The sequence below is a fragment of the Leptinotarsa decemlineata genome, unplaced genomic scaffold, assembly GCF_025532065.1.
Source record: "Leptinotarsa decemlineata unplaced genomic scaffold, Ldec_3_MD MMD2_tig00026307_RagTag_RagTag, whole genome shotgun sequence".
NCBI lineage: Eukaryota > Metazoa > Arthropoda > Insecta > Coleoptera > Chrysomelidae > Leptinotarsa > Leptinotarsa decemlineata.
The window spans coordinates 16492919-16507315 of NW_027412681.1; positions in this window are offsets into that span (position 1 = coordinate 16492919).

The following is a 14397-nucleotide window of genomic DNA, read 5'->3' on the forward strand; positions in this document are numbered from 1 at the left end:
TCCAATTTTTCATGACAGATATCAATTTGATTTCATTTGATATTTATTTATAACCTATATCGGTTGTCTGTTTTTTGAAATTTAACGAAATTTGGTACACAAATCTTGGAATAATAATTTTCCACTCTTTTGTATTCGTTTCCTGCCAAGTCCATGAACTTTAATACATGTACAGGGTGTCCGCGCTGTACTTCTGTATCTGAACCTTTCTGTGATGTTGTGAACATCTCTACACATTGTTGTCTTTGAGTCTTTTTATAACAATATATATATATATATATATATATATATATATATATATATATATATATATATATATATATATATATATATACTATGAAGAATATTCCAAAAATATTCAGGATATTCTAAGTTTATTGTAGGGATTTAAAAAAGGGAATCACCATAGAATATTCTTCAAATGTATTTTATGAATTTTTGGAAAAGAAAGTCTTTGGCTTTCTATTACTCCATCTTGATAAAAAAAATGTGGGAATCTTCCAAAGAAAGGAAGGAAGTTCTCAATTTGAAAATAAGTAACTCTATACATGGATGTGTAGATCATGAAAGAAGCAACTTTCAGACACAAACTGGACGAAAGCCCTTCTGAAACAGCTACTTTCATATAAACATTGAATCACAAGAAAGGAAAATATTCTTTCGAAACAAATACTTTCATACGAACACTGAATTATACTCAGTTTGTTTTCCAAAAATTCGTTATGGAATAAAATGAGATATCATTCACAGGAGTTGTACTTTGAATGAATGGTAACAAATTGCACTTACATGAAACACTGTCATCCTCACTGGTAGACATCGATGTTTCGCCATAAGACACTTGCCTTAGAGCTCTTCAGTACCAAATTAGATAACGTAGAAAATACACACAATTCATTCATGAATTACGATTTTTAATGTCACAGAATAAGTTTGATCTACTATCTACATGTTATCTACATCGATAACATTAGTAGATTGTATTTTCTATAATCCGGCATGTCTCAACTAACACGCCCGAAGAAGCCGTTGTATGGCAAAATACCTGTTGCGTTTTTGTAAAATCGTTTAGTGAAAATCTCACAATGAAGTGTTTTTTGAATACGTTACTAGATCAAATTTTTGGGTGAAAGAAATAGTTTTTCGAATTTTGAAAAACAACATATTCGGGGGAGGTATGGCGGCTTTGGACCGTCGGAATTGTAAGACGTAGTGATTTTTGTACAAGGTTAATAAAAGACAATTGGAAAAAATCAGCCTGTAAGGAATAAATGAAAAAAAAAAGTGAAAAAACAGTTTCAAAAAAGTATGGCGGGCCTAAACACCCACCGGAGAAGTATTTCATATAACGAGCACCGATTTTTTTTTGTTAAAATACCGATAAATTGAAAATATTTTCTGGAAGACAGTGTTTGTCACCTCCGGATTTTTGAGAAATTTCAATTAATTAACCTGCAATTGCGTCCCGCGCACCACAAGTAAGAAGATCATTTTCCTTTCATTTATTGCGTATATGAACTCTCCTAAAAGCGCCATACTGTAAGAAATGATTTACCAAAATTTTCCACCATTGTCTGGTCTATCACGACCGACAGTCCGGTTTCAAAGTAATAGATTCTTGTCAGTGTTGGGTTGATCAGTTCAGGCGAAATGAACCGTTTGAGTACACCACCAACGAAATCGTTATTTTCAGGAGATGAAGTGAACTGACCACTTTATATCCTAAATTTTACAAAAATGTGCCCTTCTACACCTTCTACACCTAAAGTCAATTTTTTGCTTCCATTCAATGGTTCTATATAATTCAGTCAATTTTGTCATAATTCAAACTATATGGAATGCCGTTTTAGTTTTTATTGTCACAAATATTCATTCCTCAATTTATTCACCTAACAATTTATTTGTTTGTATTTAATTGATTCATGCATTCGTTCGACACATTAAAAACGATTGTTGGCAAAATTTGTTTTATTTTATATGACACCTGATTTAAAATGTTACATGAATAAAATTGTTATTTGAATAAAAAAGACTAATGAAATAACTTGAAGCTTTTATTGATTCCGAAGAAAAATATTGTTTCAGAGTATTGGAAAATGGAACGCCAATTTACTATATATTATGCTGAAAAATAATCTATATACATATAGTTCAACTCAGCAATGAACAAACATTTTTATTCAACAGTCTATGGAATGTATTATTCGAGTAAATTCAACAAACATTTCAATTCCGCATATAATTTTGACCTTTGAATAAAATGTTAGTTATTTATATGATTTTTGAATGAATGAAACTTCAAATTCACTTTCTAAAAGTAAGTTTGGAAATAAAATTTCAATGAATATATTAGAATGACTGTCAAAGTTTTCCCATGAAACATTGTTGGTAATAAAAATAGACTTTCGTTTGTCTGAAAATATAGCAAATTAAGTTTCCATACTAAATATTTTTCTATAAATAATAAAGATTATTATATTTCAATTTTATTAAAAGTGTTGAATATTTTCAACATTCACTTTAATGCATTCAATTTAAAATTTGGTTACAACTTTTGTGCAAAACATTCTCAAGCAAGTATCATTTTATTTCATCAATCTTTTTAAAAAGCTAATTTCTGACAAAGAATTAAACTTTTTGATTGAAGATACGTTCGAAACGATTGTTGATAATTTCAATTCGTCGCTGGTATCGAGCGGATTTATCAAGAACTTCAAGTGTTACATATGGCAACATTCTAGTTCATTTATAGTACGACAAAACGCCGTTCAACCGCAGCGCCGAATAAAATTATCTACAAACAATTTAATTCATGTATCACTGAATTTCAACAAATAAAGTAATCCAGCTCATTTCAAAGGAATATTAATAAAAAGCAAAACGGCGTGGCACGCCGTTTTACCTTCTATTGGTATTTTGTAAAAATGAATTGTTTTGATTGTTGCTTTTAGGTGATACATGAATTAAATTGATTGTTGATAATTTTTATTGGTCGCTGCGGTCGAACGGATTATTACCGTACTATGACCAACGCCATACATATATGCAGTTATGTAGTTCCACAAAAATACGCCCGACGTCAGCGCCGAATAAAAATTATCAACAATCAATTCAATTCATGTATCACTGAAATTCAACAAACAAAATAATCCAGCTCATTTCAAGGAATATTAATTGAAAGTAAAACGGCGTGGCACGCCGTTTTACTTGCTATTGGTATTTTGTAAAAATGAATTGTTTTGATTGTTTCTTTTAGGTGATACATGAAATAAATTGATTGTTGATAATTTTTATTCGGCGCTACGGTCGGACGGAATATTGTGTTACTATCATTAGACTATCATGTTGCCAGATTTAAAAATTCAGCTTCTGCAAGAATCCGCTCGACGCTAGCGTCGAATTAAAATTATCAACAATCGTTTTAATTCATGTATCTATAATTATCAACAAATAGAAATGGAAAACACATCGAATTTGCATGGACTCCTAGTCACCAAGGAATCTTGGGTAATGAATTAGCAGATCAGACAGCCAAACGAGCTACCGAAATACCTGATGTTTGTAATAATATTCCTATTCGACCGAAAGACGTAAAACATTATTTTAAACAACAGATTATGGATTTATGGCAAACTGAATGGGAGGAAACAGATGCAAAATTGAAAGAAGTGAAGCCAAAAATCACAACCTGGAGGCATTCTATTCCAAAGACACGAAGATAACAAACAGTGATTACACGCTTGAGGATAGGTCATACCAACTTAACTAACATATTCATGCTCTCAGGAGAACAACAACCAATATGCCAACAATGTAGACAGAGGCTAACAGTGAAACATATCTTGCTAAATTGTGTCCAATATGATGAAGCTAGACAACGATTTGAAATACCAAATTCTATGAAGGAATGTTTGAAAGATCATAATGAAAGTCTGGAGAGAATTATAAAATTTATGAAAGCTATTGGGCTATACTCAAAAATTTGAAGAAGAAAGCAAATGTTAAACAATCTAATAGTAGAAGGCCAATGACCTCGTAGTCGACGCCTTTAAACCAAAAAAAAAAAAAATATCAACAATTTTATTCATGTTTCACAGAAATTGTAGTAAATTATTCGACAGTTACGAAAAAAGTATATATGACAAACATTTACTATCAAAAATTTCAAACAATGAATCTATATTATAACTGTTCGCAACTTTTCATCAAACAAATTATTTCATGTAACATTTTAAATCAAGTGTTATTTAAAATAGAACAAATTTTGCGAACAATCGTTTTTGATGTGTCGAACAAATGCATGAATCAATTAAATTCAAACAAATGAATTGTTAGGTGAATAAATTGAGGAATGAATATCTGTGACAATAAAAAGTAAAATGGCGTTCCATAAACCTACATGTCTCTCATTTTTTACAAGATCCCTATGCCTAGACTTGAATTTGAATATACCGGTATATATTCCCTGAATGGATTCCTCAAAATATCTTGTAGCAGGAGATCTTGGAAAAAGTATACTTAGGATTTTCGCGAGTGGAATAATATTCCATACAGTTCCTGGAATCCCAGGTGGAATTACCATGTATAATCAATTATTTATCTGTCATAAGCATTACTATCACTTATTCGCAGAATATTAGTTATCGATATACTTGACACTTTTAAACATATTTAAATACATCATTTGTTTTTTAGAAATAAGTGAATAATTTTTCTTATCTTTTAGAATGGTTTGGTCAATTCCGGAATGCATAATGTTGTTGACTATCATTATTCATTGTCATTTGACGTGATGATATAACAGTTATGATAAAACATGAATATAATGCATGCTTTAAAATCAATTCAGAATTCTAGTTTGCTTGCTACCTTCTGAAAATATGCCTCAGTTTTGACAAACGTACAAATTGGGTCATCTGCAAAGAGGTTTTTCAGATTTCCACCAAACTGACAAAACAATAATAAAACAGCAACTATGTCGATGTCGACCAAGCAAAAACTTGATTTGTCAGAATAAGAAACATTTTGATAATTTTGTGTCGGGGGCGACAGTTTTTATAAACAACGAAATGTCCCCTCGGCAGGCGGAAAGATCAAAAGGTTCAGGTGTTTTGTCTGTGTTTTTGTTAACACAGTTCGCTATGTAGAATCCGTCGGCGACAACAACAATCAACTATTTAGATATAGCCATATCTGTAATGTGTATTCTGTTTGAAAATTTTCGGTCCCAGTACATTTAACAAGTTCCAAAATTCGTGACTGAATATTCTTGAGAAATGACGAAATCTCAGTTTCATTCAGTCATATGTAATCATTTATCAAATCTGCCATAATTTCATCTGTTCCATAATCTATTCGTTTGATGATGCTCTCATCTAGAAAAGGTATAATGAAAACTGTTCGTGTACTGGAAACGATAGAAAACACTTCACAATAAAACACGCTCAACTTTAAACGTTCAAACCATTCTCGAATATACCTACACAGTAGGTTAAATGGACTGACGCCTATCAGAAAAAAAACGACTTCCTTGGCTAATACCACGAAGGGCGTTGGATTATATCCGACAGGCATCAGTGCAGGAATCTTCACAGAAAATTTCTTGCATATGCAATTGTCAATACAACTGAAAGAGTCGACCTTCAATTTTGGAAAGGGCACACTTGCAGACCGATTTTGGGCTCATTAGCCACTCATAAGTGCAAAATAGTGGCCATCTGTCGGATAAAATCCAACGCCCTTCGTGGTATTAGCCAGGGGAGTAGTTGTTTTCTGATAGGCGTCAGTCCATTCAACCTACTGTAAAGGTATATTCGAGACTGGCTTGAACGTTTAAAGTTAATTTTTTAGATTTGTTTACTGCCACTCTTCAAATATAGCCCACTGACAAATAAGAAAGTTTTTCTTCTTTATTCAGAGGAATCGGGCAAATTACGGATATGCAGTTGGTTAGTACCTTTAGATGAAGTGACATTTTGTTGTTCGCTCCAACTTAGGAAGAAGAATGGAATACTCTGAAAGAATTCCGAGTTTTAATTATGGAATATCATTTACTCTAGGTCGATGATGGCCACTATCTTGCACTGATGAGTGGCTAATGAGCTCGAAACCGGTCTGCAAGTATGCCCGTTCCAAAATTGAAGGTCGACTCTTTTCAGTTGTATGTCCAATTGCATATGCAGGAAATTTTCTGTGAAGATTCCTGCACTGACGCCTGTCGGATATAATCCAACGCCCTTCGTGGTATTAGTTGAATTAGTTGAAAGTTGATTTCTTTAGATTTGTTTACTGTCAGTCTTCAAGCATAGCCCACTGACTAATAAGATAGTTTGTTGGAATTTAAAATTGTTTTCTAATCTTAAACAAGTTTTTTGTTTCTGTTTTTGAAGATGGAACTATTCGCAAGCGGATCTGTTTGGTGGAAATCCTCCTTAATATACTCTTTCTCGAATTCCTAGAATAAGCATCATTACTATCAACACCGTCATCCTAACTGAAGTATTAGTCATGGTAGACATCGTTATTGTCATCCAAATGATTGTGAAATATTGCATTTAGTGCGGTCCAACGAAAAGTATGCGCTTTTCGCTTTCGTTTTGAATTCAAAGCAAAGGGATGTCACTACACTGAAATTTCAGATGGAAAGTGGGTTCGAATGATGAATAATTTTGAAAAGTACACAATTACTTTTCTAATGATATAGTTTTTATTACAAATTTTTCGAAGAGTTATTACGAAAACAGCTCTAATAAAATTTACCAATTGAATTGGGTATTAATGAAAGTAGAAATGAGTTGGTTGTAGTTTTTGTAGAAATCAAAAGATGTATAATCAGCGCTAGGTTTCAATATACAGGGTCCTGCAACAGTGGCGCGGTGTTCCATATCTCTATATAGGAAGCAAATAGGAATCTAATTTTCTATAATATTACCTTATTGCTCGAGCTCGACAAAATAAAAATATTGGCGGTCACACAGGGTGTTCGATTTTTTCTGGGCGGATCCCAACTGTGTCTTTTTAAATGGCAACCTATATTTTTTATCGCTTTTTCGGTTTCTTCATAGAAAATAAAATAAACTTTATGTATATCTGCACTTCGAAAATATTGACGGTTTTCGAGATATCTAGCATGACAGGTTTTTTTTCAATATTCGTCACTCAGAATATTTGAAATTATAAAGTGGTGCCAAGTCCAGTTGAAATTTTTTTTTGGTCGAATATTCTACATTGGTAACTCTCTCAAACGATATATCTGAAATCGACCTGTGATATACAGGGTATGAAAAACCGCTTGCCAAATATGGTAAATGAAAATTTGCAAAATCTTCCTTATATTAAATGGAACACCCTGTATATTATTGATCCATAAGAAGCGCCAACGAAACCTCTACAAATTTCATTAAGTATTCCCTATGGCTAAGTTCAATAGTTTGTCTTAAATGAGCTTTTCTTTCGAAAAATGGTCATTTTTTCAAAGCGAAATCCATTTGACGACTGATAAGAATATACAAAAAATACCCTTTCCTTAAAATATCGCCCTGTTGCTAGATAAACAAGTTGCGAATTACACCACAAAATGGACGTTCTTGAATAGTTACAATAATTTCAAAAATCTCGGAATTTGTGCCATATTCTTTCGGTCTAAAACAACCTTTCAGCGAATGAAATATTTATTGGAAATCAAATAGTCTGGCAAATGACAGAACAAAATATTTGGCTGCAAATGAATATTGAAATTTTTAGTCAATCGTGAAGTTGAACTGTCGGTATAATTTCATCAGAATGTTATCAAAAAGTGATTTGATTGATATGATTTTCATATTAGGTGAATCAGACAGGAATTGTTTATTGGCAAGTAGAATTTATTCTCAACGGTATCCAGATAGAAGGCATCCAGATGAAAGATCTTTCCGAAAGGTCTTGGGACGATTCGTTGAAACTGGATCTATTAATTATTCCAAACATGAGCGCATCAAGCCAGCTACTAATGAAGATAATGAATTGCAAGTTCTTCTTGCTGTTGAAGAAGATCCTAGTAGGAGTCAACGACAAATTGGGGAAATAGTGGATATAAGTGAGAGATCAGTGCAACGAGTATTGAAGAAACATCGCTTGCATCCATACCACGTTCAGTTACATCAAGAACTACTGTATGCTGATTTCGAGAAAAGAGTGAGATTTTGCAATTGGGCCATGAACAAAATTCGTCGAAACGAATATTTTTTCAATAATATTTTATGGTCGGATGAATCGACATTCCATAAAAATGGATTTGTAAATCGACATAATTACCATTATTATGCGACAGAAAATCCTCACTTATTGAGACAGCTGGATTATCAACATAGGTGGTCGATAAATGTCTGGGGAGGCATCATTGGAGAATATGTAATTGGTCCATACTTTTTTGAGGGACATATGAATGGTGCAATGTATCTCAATTTCTTACGAAATGATTTACCAGGTTTGTTAGATGATATTCCTCTTGACCTCCGCAATAGAATGTGGTTACAACATGATGGTGCACCTGCTCACTATTCGGCAGAAGTGAGAGATCATCTAAATGAAGTATTTCCCAATAAATGGATAGGACGGAATGGGCCTGTACGGTGGCCCGCTAGATCACCAGATTTGACGAAACTAGATTTTTTCTTATGGGGATACATAAAAAATATGGTTTACGTTGAGCCACCAACTTCTCCCGAAAATATGCGACTTAGAATAACGAATGCTTTTCGCAGCATTACACCAGCTGTCTTGCGCAGGGTAGAACAGTCTTTCAAACATAGACTTCAGCTCTGCATTCAAGAAAATGGAAGACATGTTGAACATATTTTATAAAAGTTTCATTATCAACCTTAATTAAACTCGCCCTTTTGTAGTTTTGTAATTTGCCAGTTGACAAATTTGAATATCTAGAACTCAAGCTCTGAATGAATATAATAACATGAAAAAAATAGTTATTTATAATGTTTCTTTCTTTTAACTTGTTTGCTTTGATATTGCACGATTTATGAGTGAAATTCTGCATCCAATGAAAAAATAATTTTCCATTTAGCAAAAAGTGATAGGTACATACATTTATTTCGTTAAAAAATATTTGTTTGGACACCTTCTAATGTACAAAATTGAAACAAGATATCTTTCGTATATTTTTATCAGTCGTCAAATGGATTTCGCTTTGAAAAAATGACCATTTTTCGAAAGAAATGCTCATTTAAGAAAAACTATTGAACTTAGCCATAGGGAATACTTAATGAAATTTGTAGAGGTTTCGTTGGCGCTTCTTATGGATCAATAATATACAGGGTGTTCCATTTAATATAAGGAAGATTTTGCAAATTTTCATTTACAATATTTGGCAAGCGGTTTTTCATACCCTGTATATCACAGGTCGATTTCAGATATATCGTTTGAGAGAGTTACCAATGTAGAATATTCGACCAAAAAAAAATTTCAACTGGACTTGGCACCACTTTATAATTTCAAATATTCTGAGTGACGAATATTGGAAAAAAAAACCTGTCATGCTAGATATCTCGAAAACCGTCAATATTTTCGAAGTGCAGATATACATAAAGTTTATTTTATTTTCTATGAAGGAACCGAAAAAGCGATAAAAAATATAGGTTGCCATTTAAAAAGACACAGTTGGGATCCGCCCAGAAAAAATCGAACACCCTGTGTGACCGCCAATATTTTTATTTTGTCGAGCTCGAGCAATAAGGTAATATTATAGAAAATTAGATTCCTATCTGCTTCCTATATAGAGATATGGAACACCGCGCCACTGTTGCAGGACCCTGTATATGTAACTTGTAACGGTGTTTTGTAAAAAAAATAAACATGCTGGTGTATTGGTTTATTATAACGTTACTTCAAAACAAGTGTTGAAAATGTGACCTCGTTCCTTTCATACAAAAATATAGATTTTGTTCAAATCTATTTTTTTTACATTCTGTAGAATATTAGGTACACTCTGCTATAATCCGATGATGCGACTTCATAGGAAAACTACTACGACGTGTCGAACTGAGGAAGTGGAAGGAAGTGAAAAGCGCATTGAAAATAAAGTATACATTGTGAAAACATTCAACTGAAACATATGTCTAAAATGTGCCCTTTCTGAAACAATCTCCATGTGTTCGATCATTTTTGCTTCGATTTCCAAACTTTTCATTTGACCACTTCGTATATCTATCAATTTACAGGGCGTTCTAACGAAAACTTGACTCATCTGTACGTCAGAAACAGATGAGTAATCGAAAATTTCAAAAAACACGTCAATTTTTAGTTCTAGGAAAACTAATTCTGATATGGAAATCATACCCGAAACTTCACCCCCCTGCGGTCAGCAACTACCCCTTCTATTTTTTTCAACGACATGGGGGGTCAAATGATACATCATTTGAAAGGTCTTTAGTCTCTCTATTACTTCTTCAATTTTTTTGAAATTGGTTCATTCGTTATCGAGAAATTAAATGTTGAAAGTTTTATTAAAAAAAAAACAGAAAATTCGCTGTCGCTCATTTCATTGAAGAAATCAACAAAAGTATAATCAACGGCAACACAACAACAGACAAAGTGTTCAAAATGACCTTCACCCAGTTCCATATAATAATACAGTCTAATTTCGAAAGCGTTCTTTAAATTATTGAAGATGTCCGGAGTCAGAAATCGGCATTCCCGAACAATTCTCTGTCGCAGGTCTTCAAGATTTGTAGAATATATTTAATTAGTGGTGAACGTTTTGAAATAGAGGACACTGTCAGTTTTTTCTGCACTGGTAGGTTTTGTTGAATCCAGTTGTCACAGAACAGGAAGTAGATCTGTCTGTCTGTCTTTCCGTTAATCAGTTGTCGCCCCCATATTAACGACAACTCTCAGAAGTTGAGAAACTTGTGCGAGTAAAGGACTAACGATGTCTTACCTTTTAACGTGTGATTTTAATGTTAGGATTATCCTAACATGATAGTTGACATCTGTCACTTCTTCACGAGTTCATCCTTGTTCACTGTGTTCTAATATGGTTTATTCTGCTGAAGGAAGAATAGAAATTGTTGCAACCTTTTATCGAAATAATGAATGTGCTAAAGCTGCTGCAAGAATTTATAATTCCAATCGTCCAGACCACAACATGAGCCACCAATACGTTAAACAGTTAATGGATAAGTTTCGAACTTCAGCTTCTGTTCACAACAGAAAACATGAAGTATCACGTCCTGTCACAAATGACGGAGTTGAAGTTTCAGTTTTAGGACATGTACAAATGGATAATCGACAGTCTATCAGACAAGTATCCAGAGCGTTTGGTGTATCAGCTACTAGTGTTTTTCGGGATTTGAAAGCCTAAAAATGCCATCCTTTCAAAATGAGGCTAGTTCAGAAATTGAAGGAAGATGATCCTTATCGTCGCTCTTCAGTTTTGTGAGGTGTTCAGCGAGAAATTGACCAATAACCCAAACCTATTATAGAATACATGTTTTTTAGATGATTGTTCTTTCATGATGAATGGTGAAGGGAATAATAGACATAATTGTCATTAGTGAAGCGATGTGAATGTCTGGACCGGCATTCTTCGTAATCACATTGTTGGACCATTCTTCATTGAAGGTAATCTCAATGGATACACATACTTGAATATATTACAAGACTGTATAGATCCTATATTATAGAAAATGATAACAATTTAGTAGAAAATGAAATAACATTTCAGCAGGATGGTGCACCCCTACATTTTGATGTTCTGGTGAGACAGTTTTTGGAGGAATGCTTTCCAATGCGTTGAATCAGCAGAAGGGGTCCAGTGGAGTGACCAGCTAGATCACCTGATCTAACACCGACTTCTTTCTTTGGGGACACCTGAAGTTGAAAGTGTACTAATCCTACAAATCTGGAAGACACAGAGTTGTTCGGAAATGCCGATTGCTGACCCCGGACATCTTGAATAATGTACGGAACGCTTTCGAGACTAGACTGTATCATTGTATAAAACTAGGTGGAGGTCATTTCGAACAGTTTATCCGTTAATTTTGTTTCTACTGATATTATTTGTTGTTGATTTCCTCATTAAAATGAACGACAGCGAATCTTCTGTTTTTTCCTAAATCAAACGTTCAACATTTAATTTCCCAATAACGACTGAATCGATTTCGAAAAAAATTACAGAAATGATAGATCAACAAAAGACTTGCCATGCCATAGGGGGGTAGTTGCTGACCGCAGGGAGGTGAAGTTACGGGTATGATTTTCATATCAGAATCAGTCCCCCTAGAAGTAAAAATTGACTTGTCCTTCGAAATTCTCAATTACGCGTCCGTTTCTGACTTACAGAGAAGGGGTCAAGTTTTCATTAGAACGCCTTGTATAGAGTCCTACGCCAGGGCTCCAACACTTCAAAAAAAGGATCCAACAAATCGTAATTTATTAGTTCGTTTACCAGATATGGTGCGCGTAAGTATTGCAAAAAAATATTGGTTTTGATGAGGTCGATGATTTATTGCAAGTTCGAAGATATCATAAAATATCTCGCGTTTGGAAGTTTTTTCAGTCCTGAGATCTGAATCGTACTATCGAAGTTGATATCTTAGTACTCCGAAATTCAATGGATCGTGATTTTTCTGGTATCCTTTTGACGATATAAATCAGTCACTTTTTCAATTCGAAATTAGGTGCTCGATGAAAAAATCCTTCAGCATTTCTAGATTATGATTTAGTTATAATCTCTTTTTGTAGGTATCCTCCAAATCTTTTATGATTCCAGTGTTGGTTCCATCATATTTACTGAGATCTCTTGTTGAAATGGCAAAATTTGGAATGGTAGATCCATTCCATGGTAGAGTATTTTATGTATTGAATAATTATATTGATGCAATATATGCTCTGTGAAATAGGTAATTGAATTTTATAGTTGTATTCGACAAATTGTTCTATGAATTCAATGATGTTCATGTCAGAAATACAAGCCTACTATACTACCCTACTATATACTACTCTGTTCAAAAATTAAGGTGAATTTCAATTTTTCTGAAAAAATTTTTATTTATTCAATCAATTTTGATTTATTTCTGAAACGTAAAATTCACAAATTATTTCAGTTTCCACATTTCATATTGATTTCTGACAAAAATTTTATGATTTTGACTTCTTTGGGAATATTACACCTAATATAACTCTATAAATCATTCATGAATCTATCACATCACATTCGAACACAGGATGAAAATAGAATGTATTTGACTCATATATTGTTGTGCACCGTGTTAGGAATCACACGTTAAAAGGTAAGACTTCGTTAGTCCTCAGCTTGCACAAGTTTCTCAACTCTGAGAGTTGTCGTTCCTAAGGGGGCGACAGCTGATTAACGGAAAAACAGAACAGAAACAGAAAAAATCATATATTTTTGTGTGTACCGTGTTAGGAATCACACGTTAAAAGGTAAGACTTCGTTAGTCCTCAGCTCGCATAAGTTTCTCAACTCTGAGAGTTGTCGTTCCTATGGGGGCGACAGCTGATTAACGGAAAAACAGATTTTAAACAAATTTTTTTAAACAGTTATTGGAACATATCAAATGAACTAGTGTACACTACAGCTAGAATGACTTACTTTGCACTGAGCGAATCTCATATTCGCTGTTGAATAGCTTTCTGGGGCCATTGTAATTTACAGTTACAGAATACGATATTTAAGCTACAGAAGAGGTATTTTAGTCTAAAACAACAGATCACTATTTATACATAATGGAAACAGTATTCTCATTTCATAAAAACGAAACTAGCATGTACACTCCTGGAACAAATTGTTACAACACCAGACAGAACCATATGATTTACTGACCTATTCCAAAATTCACTTCGACTCAGCATTCTCTGATTTATGAAAGTATTGAAGTATATAATCACCTCCCTACCATTCTAAAAAATAGCATAGATATCAAAAAGTTCCGAAGTACAGTTAAATATCTTTTGATCAAAAAATCTTATTATTCGATTCATGAATTCTACCACGATAACCTGTAAATTCTACTTGTATTTTCTACCTAAACTCATCTGTCTTCTTAATGTTTTATTTGTGAAATTGTTATGTTTGTATTTTTTATATTTTATGTCATGTATTGTATTTTGTATTTTTTTATATTTTATGAGATTCATTTATTTTTTTACAAGAATTTGTCAATAAGATACTAATATTCCGACAATAAAGCATATATTGATTGACTGATTGAATTCGAAACATATTTTACGGTTTTCCTTCAACCATATTCCATATTTTCGTCTGTTTTGAGTGTGTTTCAATTTTGGAGTGTGCCTTCACAAGTAATATATTTTTTGTTCTTATTCAGATATTGTTTATATAACTGTATAGTTTCTCTATATATATATATATATATATATATA